Here is an 8,137-nt window from a genome sequence, read left to right on the forward strand (position 1 = left end):
GAAGAAGAAGAAGAAGAAGAAGAAGAAGAAGAAGAAGAAGAAGAAGAAGAAGAAGAGAGAAACACACATGTATATATATATGAACATTATATGTAACAAAATTTTTGTTGACATAACATGCTCAATGATGTTTAATGTATTACTCCTTAACAGTATATAATCCAGTACATTGCAGTGAACATGATAAAGTGATACTATCTTTCTATCATCTCAGCACATCCATCTGTGTCTCAGATTTCCATTGAATAAATATGCATCTGTAGTATGCCAAAGAAGATGTAAACAAGGAACTCAATATGTAGAAATTAAATTATTTATCTAAGTTTCTCATACTGCATAGCATACATATGCATATATGAGCAATTTATAGTCAAGCTATATTTTGGGAAAAATTTATTAATCTATTATTTTACCAAAAGCAATTTTTGGCTTTTCTATTGTTGTCTACATATCATTTACCACTTTTTGGGTGGGATAGGATTCAATTCATCAAGAGAAGTAAATTGTGAGTTAAAGAATTAATTCTCTGCCTTGTTGCCTTGCAGTCTTATTTATTTAATTTCTCAAACAGTTTGAGAAAAGTCAACTGAAAAATGTGTTAGGGAAAAACAAATAATAAACAGGTGAACAGCTGATGTTTAGAATTTTGTTCAGTCAAATGCTTTGAGACAAGCTCTGCCACAGTGTATGGATTCACCTTGTTGGTCTCCTTGTCTTCATGGGTCACTGGCCACCCCGATGAGGGCGAAGAGAGCAGAAGCGGTGGGTGAGCAGGGTTAGGAAGGGCATGAATGTGATGAAAAGAACCTGTGGGAGTCAGATTCAGAGAGACAAGTTCTTATTTATTTTGTTTTGTTCCGGGGATAAGGTATATAAGGGTTCTTATGATTATGGATGGGGAGGGCTGATTGGTCATAACACAGCACCTAATTATCATGTGGACCGGAAGAAAGAGCAACGCTTGCAGGAAGCTTTTGTGGAGGGTCACCTTCAAAGTAAGGTCAGGTATGTGTGCTTAGAGACTCTCTAATTGATGGTAGGTGGAGAAGAGGAAGCCCGGCTGAGAAAGGGAGTCCTCCATTTTAAGCTCTCCAACACTGCCTAAGTGCTGGCCAGGGAGGGAGTTCCTTCAGTCAGGCTCCTCAAAGGTCTCACCCTGTTGCGCTCCACCGGTCCCTCTGCTACCATCCCTCTCCAAACTTTGCGCCCTCACAGGCTCTCTCTTTTTTATTTGAAACAACTTTGCACAATAGCCTCACCAACCTTTGCTACCACCAGAACTACTTTCAAAGTAAGTTTTTTTTCCCCATACAAGTCATCCAAAAGATATGAAAATTTTTACTTTGAAAATGCAACCTCACAAAACATCGTGATTTTGATATATATATATATATATATATATATATATATATATATATTACAAATTTAGAACTCTAATTCACAATTGTGTGCGTGAATTATTACATTAATTACTTATCGTCATAACAGATGCCCTTTAACTCAGCTGGCAAAAGTAGTATACATCGTTATCTTACAGTTCTGAAGATCAGAAGTTCCCCATTAGTGTTGGTAGGCTGAAGTAGATATTGAAAGAGCTGAATTCCTCCCGGAGGCTCACTGGGTAAGCCCATTGTCCTTGCTAGCCTCTAGAAGCAGGTTTCTTACCTTCCTTGGCTTTTGGCCCCATCCTACATCTTCAAAGCCAGTAATTCTTGCCTTTCCCTGGGTCTGCTTCAGACCCAGGTAAATAACTTAGAATCATTGTTGCAGTTTGACTTCATCTGCAACAGGGGTTGGGAGGGAGAGACCAATGGGAAGTGTTAGCTCCTGAGGACTTTTGGAGCGTATTTTAATGACACAACAGAAAGAGCTGATGCAGGCCAGAGTGGGCTCACTCTGTTGTTTTCTTTGTCCTTTGGCCATCTCCACAGTAAGAAGGCCCCTACCAAAGCTAATTACTTCATATGGGGCTCCCCAACTTCCAGACAGTGATCCAGTAGATTTCTCTTCACTATAAGTCATACAACCTCTGCTGTTCTGTTATAGTAGCATAGTACATAGGAAGGAAAATTATGCCCTTCATCCAACATCCCAGCATTCCAAGGCACTAACATGGAGAGACCCTGTCTCAAAAAAAAAAATCAAAATGATATTGCTTTTATTTTTCCCACCCATCAAAAACATCAACAGCAAAAAGGAATAAATATCTCCTGACAAAGGTATCTATTGCTTGGTTTGTCCTTCCTTTTATCTGGAGCCCATTGATTTTTTTTTTTTTAACTGTTCCTTTCTTCCCAGATAACAACTCAGCTTGCTACGGAGCAGAGCACCTTTTTCATTCAGCTCATAGGAAACCCTGTGTCATCCGAAAAGGTACTTCAAACAATACCATGGACTTTCTCTCCGTCTCTGTCTTCTGTCTCTGTCTCTCCGTCTCTCTGTCTCCGTCTTAGGCGTCTCCAGCAGACCCTGGAGGTTAAAACTCTAGATATTGTAGAAAACAGGACGGCAAAGCAGAGCCGAGGCAAGGACCCTTCTAGCATTGCTCGCATCCTTGGATCAGCGTGTCTGAGGAACAGTCACATTTTTGTCTCGTCTAGATTATATATATGAACCTATACCTTCTCCTTGCTACCCAAAACGGCGGCTTCTGTTCTTTGCAGAAAAAATATCACAGATGGAAATAGGAATGTTTTTTTAAGGCTGCACCAGTTCCCCATTGCCTGTAGCGGCCTCAAGTTAGCTCTTCTGGCGGGCTTCAAAGCCTTAGGCTTTCCTCAGCCCACCTCACGTCACTCTTTCCTGGTTCTTGGGCTCTCTCTGTGGGTCTGCTCTTGGTTCCTCTTACTCCCTCCCTGAACTGTCTCTTGCTCTTTCCCTGCTCACCTGCCTCCTGTCAATCTTGCAAGCCACCTCCACCAAGTCTCCCAAATCAGCCAGGAAGGGCTTCCTTCTCCAAATGGTTATGCTGTGTAAGGCCCGTGCCAGGCATCTCATTCCGAGGACCCCATGTTTTACAGTTTGAGGTTACTCTAGGTAGATTATCAGTCTATGATGATAAGAACATAGTAGGTCTTTAAGGTTGCATTCAAAACTGGGTGTAGTGGTGCACACCTGGCAGGACCAACCTAAACTGTATAGTAAGCTTAAAAACAGGCTGGGCTACATGAGACCCTGTCTTTAAAAAATGCATACAAAACTTCAGTTATAGCCGGGCGTGGTGGTGCACGCCTTTAATCCCAGCACTTGGGAGGCAGAGGCAGGCAGATTTCTGAGTTCGAGGCCAGCCTGGTCTACAGAGTGAGTTCCAGGACAGCCAGGGCCATACAGAGAAACCCTGTCTCGAAAAACAAAAACAAAAACAAAAAAAAAAAAGAAAAAAACTTATAGCATGTTAAATAATAGCTCAAGTGACAGTCTTCAGTAGAAGTAAGCATCGTGGCCTACTGTGTTGGAGGACAGTTTGGTGACATGAAGTTGCCATCTCTAGGTTGCATGCTTTCTCATCATCTCCACAGAAATAAATTAAAAATGGGAAGGAAAAATGATGAAGAAAAAAGCCAGAATTGTTACGTTGCAAGAACATAAAATGCTCAAGAGAGACAAAGAGTCTTCCATTTGAGATGACTGGCCAACCAGAGCTAGGCTTCTCTGAAGGAACTGGAATGGAAGTAGAGGCAAGTGTCTAACCACGTAATGAAAATTGTCTTCCCTGTGAGAGAGTCAAACAATGGAATGAATTCTGAGCTTTGAATAGTGTATTTCTATGGTACTTCTAAAAACAAACAAACAAACAAACAAACACTTTGAAACTAGAGTAAGGGTGAGTCTGCCTAATGGTATTAAGAAGGAAGAAAATAATTTTAATTTAAAACATTAAAGTATTTTAATTCATTAAAATACTATATTCAACATACAGATTTTTTTATTGTTTCTGCCACTAAAGGGAAGGATTATTTCAAACACATACAGGGATAAGTTAGAAAACCTTTGATTTATTAATATGCTTTCCTCCAAGGTGTGTGTGTGGGGGAAACGATGTGCTCAAATATAACCCCTTTCTGTCTTCGATATCACACCTGCCTCTTTTCTATCAAGAGGGAGTGTGAATGTTCAGCCCATAGCAGATATCGAAAGCTAAACAACAAAAATGATATAGAACCAAAACAAATAACTCCCTAGATGTAACAATATTCTGTGCCTAGACATTGATGCTTCTTCTCAGAAGTTCTAATTCAGACATCATCATAGCTTATGCACTTCAAGCCAATACTGGGGAGAACACCGAACTGTGCTCTGGAAGTAACGGCAAATGCTTGTGGAAATTTCTCCTCTTCCTTTTCTGCCTCTCTTTCTGCAGTAACTTCTCAGTATCTGTTTGGGCTTTAATTTGGAGGAGAGAATCTGTGTTGGCAATAATACTGGATCATGCTGGATCAGGGTTAATATTTCCATTCACTGTTCTTGTCTTTGTACTATCTTGTAGGACTCAAACAGTGGGTTTACTAAGGCACCAGGAAGAATAAATCCTTTCAAAGCTTTTTATCTTACGGACTTTACAACCTACAGCGGAAGTTGGAAACTGGATATTATTAAAGCCAAGGGGAAGCACTGTACATGAGCCCATGATAGGAAAGGCACACAGGCAATGGTGGTGGTGTCTGTGAGCCTGGGAACGAATGAGTGAGAATTGAAATGACCACTCGTGTGAATGGGGAGTCCAGAGGAACGGACGGTATAGGATTGCATAGTTAAATGTACAGTGGTGTACTGAGAGCATCGTATGTGTTCCAAAGTCACATTCTCAAATATCCTAATGTATGCTTCACCACAGAGGAAATTAAAAACAAAACAAAACAAAAATCCCAAATAAACAACAACCAGATTTAAAAAAAAAAAAAAAAGAAAATACTTTCAGTTGTCAGTGAAAAGAAGCCTTTTCTCATCTAGGAAAGAAGTCTTCTCTCCCTGTGATTTCAAACACCTGCATTCACTTGTTCTGGCTATGTATCTTAATCCTCCAATTCTCCTGTGTGGAATAAATCAAACGATCAAACAAAAAACAAAAAAAACAAAACAAAGTACAACCCAAAACTCCTTTTGTTTGGGTTTTTGGATTAAATTGGGTTAAATTTAATTTTAACCGAGTCCCCCATTCTTTGGGGGCAGAGCTATCCAACTTTAGTCACCATTGGAGTCTTCCTCCCTTGTCCCTTATCTCCCCTGCTAAGCAAGCTCACAACCAGACACAGCCACATGCCCTTCCACCATCAGCCCCTGAGGGGTTCCCAGGAAGTACTCACTGCCTGACTCCTCTCAATCTGTGGGTCATGACAGTTTTAAAGTGAGAGGCTCTTTCACAGGGGTTGCCTAAGACTGTCAGAAAACTCAGATATTTACATTATAATTCATAACAGTAGCAACATTACAGTTATGAAGTAGCAATGAAAATAACTTTATGGTTGGGGGGTCACCACAACAGGAGAAACTGTATAAAGGGTGACAGCATTAGAACATTGATGCTTTTACAGCAGCCTATGGACAGGCATCTCAGTGAGCTAGAATTGCTTAGATGTCTCTGGGGAGGCAGTAGAGAGAAATGGAGGCCGCAGAAGGGCAGTGCTCTGCAGCCTCTTAATTTCCCAGGGACCCACCATCCTCCCTGGAAGCAAACCCAGTTCCCCTTTCCCTCCACCAAGTCCAGCATTGGCTTTTCTGTGGGTTTAGGAGGTTGAAAATACAAACCAGAAGAGAAGTATCTTGCAGGAAACTTCTGCTTTCTTCCTTGTGACACACTCCCAGAGGCAAAGAAGCCCAAAGGGGCTTTAGCCTCTGGTTATGGACCAGGAAGAGGAAGGCATAAATACCAGCAGCCTTCACAACTTAGCTGAGTTAACAGGAAATATGCTTTGCCTGACGGCTTAAGGGCAAAGAGTTGATCAGCAAATTGCTCAGTATCCACCCTTCCTTATGAAACTCTAAAAAGTTAGCTTTGAGCACCTACAATCTGGGTCAGTTGACAGAGTTAGACATATTCAATAGTTGCCAGTTGTGGCTCACTTCTATGATATCAATACTGGAAAATCTGAGGCAGGAGGATTGCTGTTAGTTTGAAGCCAGTCTGAGCTGTGTAGTGAGGTCCAGGACAGCCTGGGCTACAGTGTGAGACTCTATTTCAGATCTATTTCAGAGAGAGAGAGAGAGAGAGAGAGAGAGAGAGAGAGAGACAGACAGACAGACAGACAGACAGACAGACAGACAGACAGAGGGAGACAGAGATAGAATTATAGGCAGACAGAGACACCAAGAAAGACACACAGAGACAGACACACCAAGAGATAGAAACAGACAGACAGACAGCACACACACACACACACACACACACACACACACACACACACACACGGAGAAGGTGGGGATAAATTCCATTCGTGATTGTTGGTGGAAAAGCTAAACTGTTTATTCCAAAATGTGATGCAGCCAAGTTACAACCAGTTTTATTGCAAGAAGGATATAAGACAGTTTGTAGCAAATCTACTCACATACATTTGTCTAACTCACACTTTCTGATTGTCTATATTCCTAAAATAATTCAGCAAGGAGCAAGGGAAGTCACTACCGCAAGCTTCACCAGTGCCCATTTATTTACAGCTGCCACAATAACCTTTGCTTCACAATGACTGTTTCCCATGTCCTAGACGCTGTGCGCCTACAAAGGGAGATGGAGGAGCTTCCATTTTTCCCAGGAGACTTTCTCGGTCTCTGCCCCTCTGCTCCAGTTTTGGCTGTGTAGTAGAAGTTGTAATCAGGCTAGCATGGAAGCGTAGGGCCGTATGTGTGCAAGCTTCTTGACAGTCGCCATGACAACTGAGAAGCTGTAGAAGCTCTGCATGTATCTTCAGGCATCTTCATTTGAACAGCCATCACATAGAGTGTTTGCAAAACTTTTTTACTAAGCAAAAGGGTTTTTTTTTCCTTAAAAAGTTTTGGCACTTTAATGCTATTTATTTATGTAACAAAATGGGTTTCCTTTAGCTATTGTTCAAAGAGATGATGACCTTTAGCTAAATATCAGTGTGCATTTAAACTATCATGGCTCTTTAGTTAGGTGACAGTTCCTTAAGGTTACTCTCAAGAAGACAGGTGCATTTGCTGTCATCATCCATGTCTGTCTATAGATCATGGCTCGCAGAATCAGGGACACTGGGACTACGTGAGAGGACGGCTAACTAAAGATTATTACTCTCTGTGTGACGTGAGTAAGTGTGCTTGATTCTTCTCCAAAGCTCCAAGGGAGAAGAGAAGGATTTTATCCTCCAGTCTTCTCTAAGCAGCATAGCAATAGAAGACAACTGAAGAACATATCATTAGTGAGAACTTTTATCACATAGAGATGTGTGTTCCTAGTACCACATAGAACAAAGAGTTATAGATTGATCCCTCTGAATTTTTGGTTTTGTACAATCTTCTCATTTAAAGCCACGTCTACCAGGTAGACATTTTCATTCATTCATTCATTCATTCATTCATTCATTCATTCATTCATAAAAACATTTATTGAAGTCTTACCATGCATTGATATACTCCAAGGAACATAAGAATAAATTCACTTAAGGGACAGAACATTGAGTTGCACCCCCGAAGCTGTCATGGGAGTCCAGCTTTTCAGCGTAGAGGACTTGGGACCTCAGTGCTTCAGGCTCTGTATCTGACATAAGCCAGGTGCTTTGAAGAGGACTTCAGTTAAATCAAGGGAAAGCTGTTCGTATAGGGAAACTCCTGAGTATAACAGCCATGCCATCACGGAATAGCCATGATCAGCCTGGGTAGGTGGTGGGTAGAAGGGAGAACAAGGTGGGTAACATGGCTCTGGAATGAGTCTAGAGTTCCTGGTACTGTTCTGTTTCCCAAGAGGACAGAAAAAAATATGGATTCCAGGTCTACAGTAACTGGAATGGAAATTTCAAAAAATTCCATTGTTGGCTGCCAATTTCACTCCCTCATTATGGATGGTTGTGAGCCACCATATGGATGCTGGGAATTGAACTCAGGACCTCTGGAAGAGCAGTCAGTGCTCTTAACTGCTGAGCCATCTCTCCAGCCCCTCTCTTCAGATTTCTTATTGAATGATTAAGAT

This window comes from Mus pahari, chromosome 5, assembly GCF_900095145.1.
Source record: "Mus pahari chromosome 5, PAHARI_EIJ_v1.1, whole genome shotgun sequence".
Lineage (NCBI taxonomy): Eukaryota > Metazoa > Chordata > Mammalia > Rodentia > Muridae > Mus > Mus pahari.